The following is a 12,104-nucleotide window of genomic DNA, read 5'->3' as shown; positions in this document are numbered from 1 at the left end:
CACCTAAGCAAAGTCCCATTATAGTCTGAGAGATCATTCTTCACTGTCGACTACACCAACAAATTTGGTATTATCTGCAAACTTACTGACTGTACTTCATATACTCAAATGCAAATGATTTGTATAAGTGACTAAAAGCAGTGGACCCACTATTGATCTATGTGGCACGCCACTTGTCACATGTCTCCAAGTTTAATGAACAAATGTCCACTGTCACGCCCTCTCTCCAATATCCAAGAAAATTTGGGATCTAAATGGCGAACTCTCCCTGGATTCCAGGCAGTCTGACGTTGCTAACCAGTCTACCATGTAGAACATTTTGGTTTTCTTACTGAATTCCATAAAGACAACATCCACTGTCCTGCCTTCATCAATCATCTTCATCACTTCCTCAAAAAATTCCACCGAGTCAGTAGGATGTGATCTCCAATGTACAAAGCCCTCTTCAGTCCTTGTCGTTCCAAATGCATATACATCCTTTCCCTCAAAATCCCCTCCAACAATTTAGTCATCATTGACGTCAGGGTTCCCGATCTATAGTTACCTGGTTTTTCCTTACTTTCTTAAATAATGACCCTATGTTAGCAGCCCTCCAGTCTTTTGACACCTCACCTGTTAAAATCAATGATACAAATATATAAGCAAAATGCAGAGCAATCTCTTTCACAACTTCCCACAAACATCTGGGATACAACTGATCAGGTCCGAGGGATTTGTTCACCTTGAGATGTTTTAAAATGTCCAACACCTCCTTGTAATATAGACACTTTTCAAGATATCACTATATATTTCTTCATTCTCTCGCTCTTGTAACCTCCTCCACATTAAATACTGAGGAGAAAAACTTGTTTCGCATCCCTTCAATCTCCTGTGGTTCTACACATAAAGTAGCCTTACTGATCTTTAAGGAGCCCTATTCTCTCCCTAGTTAATCTTTAGCCATTAAAGGATTTGTAGAATTTCTTCACTGCCTTGTTAACCCTATTTCCAAAGCCATCTCATGTCCACATTTTTCTGGCCCTATTTCCCCGTTGACTATACACTTATTGCCCTTATACACCTCTCGGGACTCACTTGATAACAACTCTGTTTACCTTACATATGCTTCCTTCCTTACCTTGACCAGAGTATCAATATATCTAGCCATCCAGCACTCCCTGCACCCACCAGACTTGCCCCTCTCACTAATAGGAACACGTTGGCTCTGGACTCTCTGAAACCAAGTTTTCATGGCCTTGCATTTTCCAACCATCCCTTTACCTGCGAATAGGGTATTCCAATCTGCCTTTCACAGGGCTCGCCTAACACTGTCAAAATTGGCCTTATTCAAAGTTAGAACTTTAATGTTTACATCAGGTCTTTCCTATTCCAAAACTAATTTAAAACTAATGTACATGTGTAACAGACTTGAAAGTTAAATAAACACTTCCTGCTCCTCTGTAACAGGCTCGAGAGGCTGAATGGGCTCCTCGTGGCCCTCTGTAATAGACTGGAAAGGCAGAATGGCCTCCTCCTATCCTTATGTAACAGATCCGAGACATTAAATGACACAGCAACCAGTGGATTACGAGCAGCCGTTAAAGTGTATCTGATGGAGGTCCATCCCTTCTCAGTTACAGAAACACAAACAACACAATGTACTCCAGGTGCCCTCTCAGTAACACCTTATACAGCTGCAGCGACGCATCTCTTTGTTTTGAATGATTCTGTTGACAAAATGTACCAATATTCTAGATTTCCACCTTTTCAAGTAGCAACAGGCTAATATGGGCTAAATGGTCTTCTCTTATCCCTCTGTAAGAGGCCCATAGGGACAGAATTGCTTCGGCCAGTTGCTGAGCAGCAATCTCAATGCGCTGTCTCAAGGTTATGAAAGGATTTGGTAGCAGGACACTTAAAACCAGGAGTAGCCTCACACTGGTCAATAATATCATACTTTGTGTTAAGGTATCTAGAAACTTGCCCACTCGACATTTTTTTATGCAGCCGATCTGTTGTTTTATAACTGCCTCCTTTCATAAACAGAGTGGAATATATATAGACCCCTGCAGTGTTCTGTTAATACTCTCATATACAAGTTACAAAAAGATTATAAAGATTTATGGTCTATCCCTCAGCAATCCTCACCCATTCCATCCAAACCCAGTAAATGTTCCCTTTTATACTGATATGAAAAGTGATGTGTGGAACTGGTTAACTGAGCTGTTTGTTTAGTCATGATTTGGAGATGCCAGTGTTGGACTGGGGGTGTACAAAGTTAAAAACCACACAACACCAGGTTATAGTCCAACAGGTTTAATTGGAAGCACACGTGCTTTCAGAGTGCCGCTCCTTCATCAGGTGATAATGGAGGACACAATTCTAAGGCTCAGAATTTATAGCAAAAATTTACAGTGTGATGTAACTGAAATTATCCATTGAAAAATACCTTGATTGTCTGTTCAGTCTTTCATCTGCTCGAATACCATGATCGTTTCACTTATTTCTTGTGTAAATCACAAAGCCCTTTTTTTTTTAAAAAAAGTTGCATTTTCAGGTTAACTGTAACATTGACTGTTACCTAGAATAAATGTTGAAAGTGTTAGCCCCCTGTGTTCTCTTGTCTATGCCATGATGTTTAGATTGATTCTAATCTGAAAAGTGAGAATACAGATTTACATGAATTCCTGCAGTTTTTCAGCTCAGAGTTTTACATGAATTCATGCAATTTTTGAGCTCAGAGCTTTACATGAATTCATGCAGTTTTTGAGCAAAGTACAATGTAACTCTGCAAGTACAAATACACCCCACAAAACATATGTGTGCATGAAGGTTCGTCTGTTTTTGTGTTTGTGTATGTGTGGTTTTCTGAGTTGAGGGTCGTGAGTGTGAGAGGGAGTGTATATGTATGTGTTGTGTTGTAGAATGTCTTAAGTCTCTGAGGGGGTGCATATGTGAGTGTGGCAGTCTGTGTGCGTGTCTGGGTGGGGGCTGTGAGTGTCTGTAAGAGAGAGTGTAAATGTGTATGCATGAGTGTCACGTGGTTTAAGTCTCTGAGCGGATGCCTGTGAGAGTGTGGGTGTCTGTAAGGGTGTGTGGGAATGTCTGTGTGCGTGTCTGTATACATGTGTGCCCGTGTGTATGTGTATGCGTGTGTATAGTGGTGTCTGTGTCTGTGTGTGTATTGTGCAATGGTGGTCACCTGTGATGTGACATGACCCCAAGATCCCGTTTGAGGCCCTCCATATGGGTACCGAAATTAGCTGTCAGCCTCTGCTCGGCCACTTTTCGCTGCTGCCTGTCCTGAAGTCCGCCTTGGAGGATGGTCACCAGGAAATCCGAGGTCTTCAACTGGGAGGGAACATTCCTGTCTGTTGATTGTTGTGTGGTGCCCATTCATCCGTTATTGTCACCTTTGCTCGGTTTCCCAGTGTTTGTTCAGTGACTGTGATTAAAGCCAATCTCCATTGATTCTAATTCTCCCAGTGGAGGGTTTTAATGATAAATGGGCGCCGTTCAATGTGTTATCCCATAACATGAGCGGGAGCATCACCGACAGCACTGATAGGGATCAGCAGATCCAGAGAGAGGGGTAGGAGAGATCAGAATCTGAAAACATTAGACTGGAATGTTCCAAAAATGGATCAGATGAATGAATCAATGGATGAATCATTGGCCTGGCATGTTCAAACAATAGATAGGAGTTTATCCAATTATGTTTGGTATCTTTCTGCATTTTATTGGTGGTCATTATCATTGCGGATCAATTACGCTCTTCTGATTGCTCAATATTTTTATTATCCTTTCCTAGGTATGTTTGGCGTTCCTGGTAAGTGTCACTGTCAAGTTTGTTTTCTCTATAAACTAGTTATGACTGTATTACTGGTCTTTCATATAGTCTACACTTCTTGTCACTATTATTGTTCCTGCTGAAACTCTCAATCCAGATATTCACTCTACAGAATACTACTAACAACATCAATGAACGTGTTCAATTACTGTCTCCCTCTCTGTTCTGGCAGTGTTACTCATGGGTCTCTATGTTGACCTACTCAGCTCCAGCGTAGAACTACAACTTATTGTATCATGGCCTTTGTTATTTAAATATTAACAGCATGGAGGTCACTCTGTACTGTTCTGGTTACAAACTTCACTTCCTTTCACTGTTTCCATCCCATCCCTGGCCAATATCTGCAGCTGAAGCAGACAAGTCACAACTGTGTGTGATCCCTTTGACTATGAGCTCTTTCTTCACACCATTCCCTGGCCTTTTCTAACTGGAAATACTCACCACTCCAGAATATATCGCACTGGTTTATTCCATCTGCTGTTTGAACCTTGAGCTATGAAATACAGTCTTAATGAAGCCAATAATCCGCTGCTGCCGCTCCCAGCTTGAAACCTGCCAAAGCAAATCAGCTTCGAACTCACGCCAAACTCCCATCCATCTGTCATTCATGTGCATGCCGATGTATATTGCTATTGTGACTGGCAATGCCTTCATGTTAACATTCTCAAACACTTTACCTCATCTGGCCAGTGCACCATATTGGTGAATACCCACTGTCCTGGCAGCAGTCATGGCCTCTTCATTCAGAAGCAGTCAGCCATTCCCATCATCATCAGGTCTCCACGTAGAAAGAAATGAATATATCTTGGATAAAGGCCGTCCCCTTGATGCACGTTTCAAAGCACCGTCCCCACCACCAATCAACCACATCAAAGTATTCCATGTGTTCAGAGAGCAATGGGGTCACTTGGAGTGTGTGGGAGCTGACGATCAGGGATGGAGCAAAACCTCCCATGTCTGAGCGGATCTGAGTGAACCCCCCCCCCCAGTACACAGTATCATTAAGTCCTGTAATCTCTCTCCATTTTAGTAACATATTGCTTTCCATTATTCCTGTAAATGAAATGACAGGTTATATCATGTTAAATTCCACCTGCCAAACTAGTATCTATTATCGTTACCCCTCTGAATCTATTTGCAGACTTTCCACCCTCTCTTGGTAATTTAATCTCTTGCTTACCACAGCGACATCACCAAACTCAGCATCTGTATATCTGTTCAATTTCTCTTCATAAGACAAGTACTTCAAATATAGAATCAATCTAATGAAGCTCTTCTGAATTGCCTCCAGTTGAAATAGCTCATTCTGCAGGACACCCAAACTATACTCCAGTTGCATCCTCACTAATGCCTTGCATAGCTACACCAACACTCCCTACCTTTCTACTCTATCCTTTTATAAATCACCACTGAAATTATGCTTGCATTTCTCATTACTTGCAGTACCCGAAAGCAGGTTTTCTGTGATATGCAAGCAGACACCCAGATCCCTCTGCACCTAAGCACTTTCAACTTTCTCTCCATTTAGATAATAATTTGTCTTTCTATCACACTGGCCAACTTGAAGAGCTCCATATTTATTCACTTTAATTTTCCTTGCCAAATGTTGGCCCGTTCACCCAACCTATCCATATAGTTTTAAAATCGCTTGCATCATCATTTCGAAGTAATTTCCCACCAATGTAAGTGTCATCTGAAAATGTGGCATCGTATTTTCTATCCTGTCAACCGAGTACAGTAATAACATCGATAGGAAATGGTTGAGGCATGAGTACTGAAATAAATGGCACCCCATAAATTGCATTTGCCAAAAGAAAATGACGCATTTATTCCATCTGACTCCATTTTGTTGGATAACCAATCCTCCATCCAAGCGAACTAATTACTCCTAGACCCATATTGTCTCATCTTACCACTTACTCTTTGGAGAAGCGACATATCCGATGCCTTCAGGAAGACCAGATATGTTCCATCTCCAGGATTCCCACGATCCGTCTTGTTTGTGACATCTTCAAATAACTCAACCAAATAATTGAAACACGATTTAGCCTTCATAAAACCATGTTGACTCTGACGAATTGTGGTTTAAGTTTGCAAATGTCCTGAACAATGGATTCTAACAATTTGCCATAAATTACAATAGTTTATTGTTGCACTTTAGTCCCTAATGTATGCCATTATTACAAGTTCTTCCCTTTCGAAAACCTTTACGTTTTTATTTGAATTCCTGTTTAATGGGCACAAGGCTTTAAGAGATCTGCACCAATTGCTGTGTCACTGAATGGACTCATCATCCTGCTGGTGTACAATATCGATGGGCTGACGTATTTCTGGTGTTCCCATGTTGTCATCTCCAAGGCCAGAATAACCTCATCCTCTTGATGCTTTAGAGGATTGGGAGATTATGGAATCTTCCTGATGCTGTGTAACATTTTGAGGGGCTGATGGGTCTTCTCATACATAGAACATAGAACATAGAAGAATACAGCGCAGTACAGGCCCTTCGGCCCTCGATGTAGCGCCCACCTAACCTACACCAGCCCACTATCCTCCATATGCCTATCCAATGCCCGCTTAAATGCCCATAATGAGGGAGAGTCCACCACTGCTACTGGCAGGGCATTCCATGAACTCACGACTCGCTGAGTAAAGAACCTACCCCTAACATCTGACCTATACCTACCCCCCCCCTCCTTAATTTAAAGCTATGCCCCCTTGTAATAGCTGACTCCATCCGTGGAAAACGATTCTCACTGTCGACCCTATCTAAACCCCTAATCATCTTGTACACCTCTATCAAGTCACCCCTAAACCTTCTTTTCTCCAATGAAAACAACCCCAAGTGCCTCAGCCTTTCCTCATACGATCTTTCTACCATACCAGGCAACATCCTGGTAAACCTCCTCAGCACCCGTTCCAGTGCCTCCACATCCTTCCTATAGTATGGCGACCAAAACTGCACACAATACTCTAGATGCGGCTGCACCAGAGTCTTATACAACTGCAACATGGCCTCAGTACTCCGGAAGTCAATTCCTCTACCAATAAAGCCAGTACGCCATATGCCTTCTTCACCGCACTATTTACCTGGGTGACAACTTTCAAAGATTTGTGTACATAGACACCAAGATCTCTCTGCTCATCCACACTACCAAGTATCCGACCGTTAGCCCAGTACCCCATCTTTTTGTTACTCTTACCAAAGTGAATCACCTCACACTTAGCTACATTGAACTCCATTTGCCACCTTTCTGCCCAGTTCTGCAGCTTATCTATATCCCGCTGTAACCTGACACATCCTTCCTCACTGTCAACAACTCCTCCGACTTTCGTATCATCCGCAAACTTGCTCACCCAACCTTCTAACCCCTCCTCCAGGTCATTTATAAAAATGACAAACAGCAATGGTCCCAAAACAGATCCTTGCGGAACACCGCTAGTAACTGCACTCCAAGCTGAACCTTTGCCATCAACTACTACCCTCTGACTTCTTCCAGCCAGCCAACTCCTAATCCAAACCTCCAACTCATCCTCAATGCCATACCTCCGTATTTTTTGCAGTAGTCTACCATGGGGAACCTTATCAAACGCCTTACTAAAATCCATATACACCACATCTACCGCTTTCCCCTCGTCCACCTCCTTAGTCACCTTCTCAAAGAATTCAATAAGGTTTGTGAGACACGACCTGCCCTTCACAAAACCATGCTGACTTTCCTTGATCACATTATTCCCATCCAGATGTTCATAAATCCTATCCCTTACAATTCTCTCTAAGATTTTGCCCACAACAGAAGTGAGACTCACCGGCCTATAGTTACTAGGGTTATCCCTACTCCCCTTCTTGAACAAGGGAACCACATTTGCTAGCCTCCAATCTTCTGGCACTACTCCTGTAGACAACGAGGATATAAAAATCAAGGCCAATGGCTCTGCAATCTCCTCGGTTGATTCCCAAAGAATCCTAGGATAAATGCCATCAGGCCCAGGGGACTTATCTATTTTCACCTTTCCAGAATTTCCAACACCTCTTCTCTACATACCTCAAAGCCATCCATTCTACTTAATTGTGACTCAGGACTCACATTGACAACAATGTCCTGTTCCTGATTGAATACTGACGAAAAGTATTCATTCAGTGTCTCCCCAATCTCTTCAGCCTCCACACGCAACTTCCCACTACTATCCTTGACTGGACCTATTCCTACCCTAGTCATTCTTTTATTCCTGACATACCTATAGAAAGCCTTCGGGTTTTCCCTAATCCTACCAACTAAGGACCTTTCATGTCCCCTCCTTGTTGCTCTTAGCTCTCTCTTCAGGTCCTTCCTGGCTGTCTTATAACTCTCAATCGCCCCAATTGAACCTTCACGCCTCATCTTTACATAGGCCGCCCTCTTCCATTTAACAAGGGATTCCAATTCCTTATTAAACCACGGCTCCCTCACACGACCCTTTCCTCCCTGTCTGACGGGTACATACTTATCAAGGACACTCAATAGTTGCTCCTTGAACAAGCTCCACATATCAATTACACCCTTGCCTTGAAGCTTACTATTCCAGGCCACACATCCTAAGTCATGCCTCACAGCATCATAATTTCCCTGCCTCCATCTATAACTCTTGCCCTGTAGTGCAAACTTATCCCTCTCCATCACTAGAGTAAAAGTCACCAAATTGTGGTCACTGTCCCCAAAGTGCTCACCTACCTCTAATTCTAACACCTGGCCTGGTTCATTACCCAGAACCAAATCCAGTATGGCCTCACCTCTTGTTGGTCTATCTTCATATTGTGTCAGGAAACCCTCCTGCACACATTGGATAAACACTGACCCATCTAACGAACTTGAGCTATAGCTTTCCCAATCAATATCAGGAAAGTTAAAGTCCCCCATAACAACCACCCTATTACTTCCACTCTTCTCTTGAATCATCCTCGCAATCCTTTCTTCTACATTTCCAGGACTATTAGGAGGCCTGTAAAAAACTCCTAACAGGGTGAGCTCACCGTTCCTATTCCTAACCTCAGCCCAAACTACCTCAGATGGCGAGTCTTCATCCATCGTCCTTTCCACAGCTGTCATACTATCTTTGACAAGCAATGCCACACCTCCCCCTCTTTTACCCTCACCTCTGACCCTACTAAAACATTTAAACCCTGGAACCTGCAATAGGCAATCCTGTCCCTGTTCTACCCATGTCTCTGTAATAGCCACAACATCGAAGTCCCAGGTACCAACCCACGCTGCAAGTTCACCTACCTTATTCCGTATACTTCTTGCATTGAAGTATACACACTTCAAACCACTTTCCTGTTTACAGGCACCCTCCTTTGAAATTGGTGCCATGTTCCTAACCACCCTACACTCCAGGTCCTGCACCCTAAAGCTACAGTCTGGTTCCCATGCCCCTGCAGAGTTAGTTTAACCCCCCCACCCCCCCCAAGAGCACTAGCAAACCTCCCACCAAGGATACTAGTGCCTCCTCAGGTTCAGGTGCAGACCATCCTGTTTATAGAGGTCCCACCTTCCCCAGACAGAACCCCAGTTATCCAAATACCGGAATCCCTCCCTCCTGCACCATCCCTGTAGCCACGCATTTAACTGTTCTCTCTCCCTATTACTCGACTCTCTATCACGTGGCACGGGTAACAAACCAGAGACAACAACTCTGTTCGTTCTAACTCTGAGCTTCCAACCTAGCTCCCTGAAAGCCTGCCTAACATCTTCAGCGCTCCTTCTACCTATGTCATTGGTGCCAATGTGGACCACGACTTCGGGCTGCTCCCCCTCCCCCTCCCCCTTAAGGACCCGGAAAACACGATCAGAGACATCACGTACCCTTGCACCTGGGAGGCAACATACCAAACGTGAGTCTCTCTCGTTCCCACAAAACCGCCTATCTGTGCCCCGAACTATCGAGTCCCCAATTACTATTGCTCTGCTCTTCTCCACCCTTCCCTTCTGAGTAACGGGGACAGGCTCCGTGCCAGAGGCCTGAGCCCCGTAACGTACCCCTGGTAAGTCCCCCCTCCCCCCCCCCACAAGTATCCAATACTTCGCCATAACAGGTGGATATACTGAACGGTCTCCTCATGTATCCCGGAGATGGGACCGAGGGATTGATTGGTCTTCTCTTGTTCCAATACAAATGACACGTGTCTAAATTACCTCTTCCTTTCTCATGAAAGAAGTCTCAGATAGTTTTTATCCTATCCAATTCCCTTGCAATAGTATCGGTGAGTCTGAATGGCCTCCTGTTATCCCAGTGTAACAATCTCTAGTCAATGTGTGACCTCTTCCAATTCCTATGTTACAGACTTGAGGAGGCTGACTGGACTGATCCTGTTGCTGTTTAACAGGATACTGGTGCAGCATAGGCTCGAGTGGCTGATTGGCCTCCTTCTGTAAGTGTATATCAGGCTCCAGGCTGAATAGCCTCGTCCTGTTTTGGCGTAACAGGTTCGAAGGCCTGAATATCCTCCTGTTGTTCCTGTGTAACAGGCTGGAGAACGGAATGGATTCCTCCACGAGCTGTGTAATTCACTTCACATGTTGAATCCTTCTGTCATCTATGTTCAAATAAGATCATCTTCAATTTTTGAAACTCCAATGCCTACTGGGTCAATCTGATCATCCTTTTGTTATATGTTAGTACCTTCATTGCAGGAATGAGTTGAGGGAACCATCTCTGAGCTGCGTCCAATTTAAAACATTCGTTCTTCATTGAAGAGATTAAATCTGTACACACTACTCCAGATGTGATCTTACTAAGACCCTGTACAGCAGCAGCAACACTTTACCAGCCTGCTTTAAGGTTCCCACCCAGCTTAGAACTGTCTCAGCTCTCTGGGAGAATACAGAGCATTGTTGGAAGACCATTATCCTTCTCTACTCCATCAGCATAACGGGAGATCTGGAGAAATTAAAGTTTGAGAAGATCATAAATGATGTGGTGAGATGATCTCTACCATGTGAGCCCACGTCGCTCACATTCCAATGTATCTTGTGGGTGGCACGGTGGCATAGTGGTTAGCACTGTTGCCTCACAGCCCCCGAGACCCGGGTTCAATTCCTGCCTCAGGCGACTGACTGTGTGGAGTTTGTACGTTCTCCCCGTGTCTGGGTGGGCTTCCTCCGGGTGCTCCGGTTTCCTGCCACAGTCCAAAGATGTGCAGGTCAGGTAAATTGGCCATACTAAATTGCCCGTAGCGTTAGGTAAGGTGTAAATGTAGGGGCATAGGTGGGTTGCGCTTCGGCGGGGCAGTGTGGACCTGTTGGGCTGAAAGGCCTGCTTCCACACTGTAATGTAAACTAATCTAGTAAAGTGGAGCGCAAAAACAGCAAGGACGAGCAAACATTGATGGGAGTTATATATCAAAGTGAAAGCTGCAGTACAAATGCTGGACATGTTATAAAACAGGAAATTAGATTTACACATTGGTGGCTACTGCAGTAATAATGTAATGTTTACATTATATCTAAACTGTGTTAACCCAATTGAATGCTGATGCTGGGAAAAATGGATTTCATGACCCCGTGTGAGATGGTCATGTTAACATTATGTTGGGCACTGAGCTCGAGATCAGGTTATTTAGGAATTGGTGTTGAGTGATCAGAAGAGCTAATTGAAACTGGAAAGGACCTTTTGGGAACAGTGACCACAATGTATTGCTTTTCTTTTATGCTGTTGAGTACACGACATATTTTGTTTTATTTGAAGTAACCGTTATAAATCTGAGTCATGCAAGCCAACAAGGTGTGAGGAGAAAATAGGGACGACAGATGCTGGAGATCAGAGTCGAAGAGTGTGGTGCTGGAAAAGCACAGTCAGGCAGCATACTAAGAGTAGATAAATCGATGTTTCGGGCTTAAGCACTTCATCAGGAAAGAAGCTTATGGGCGAAGGGGGATGAGAGATAAATGTGAAGAGGGTGCGACGGGGGAGGTAGCTGGGATTGCGATAGGTAGATGAAGTGAGGTTGAAAGTGATAGGTGATTAAGGGAGACAGAACGCCTCATCTGCGGCAACCATTAAACCCAATGTGGTCTTCTCTACATTGGCGAGGCAGGAGGTCAACTTGTGGATCATTTCAGCGAACATCTCTGGGACAGCCACACTGAACAACTCCATCGCCTTTTGGCTCAGCACTTTAAATCCTCTTCCCACTCTGCCAAGGACATGAGGTCACTGGGCCTGCTGTATCGCCAAACCCAAGCCACCAGAAGCCTGGAGGAAGAAAGCCTCATCTTCTGTCTTGGGACCTTCCAAACGC

This window comes from Chiloscyllium plagiosum, unplaced genomic scaffold (genome assembly GCF_037043375.1).
Source record: "Chiloscyllium plagiosum isolate Xiang-an unplaced genomic scaffold, Cpla_swu_hap1 HiC_scaffold_14, whole genome shotgun sequence".
Lineage (NCBI taxonomy): Eukaryota > Metazoa > Chordata > Chondrichthyes > Orectolobiformes > Hemiscylliidae > Chiloscyllium > Chiloscyllium plagiosum.
The sequence above is the reverse complement of the archived record's forward strand: the minus strand, read 5'-3'. Positions refer to the sequence as shown.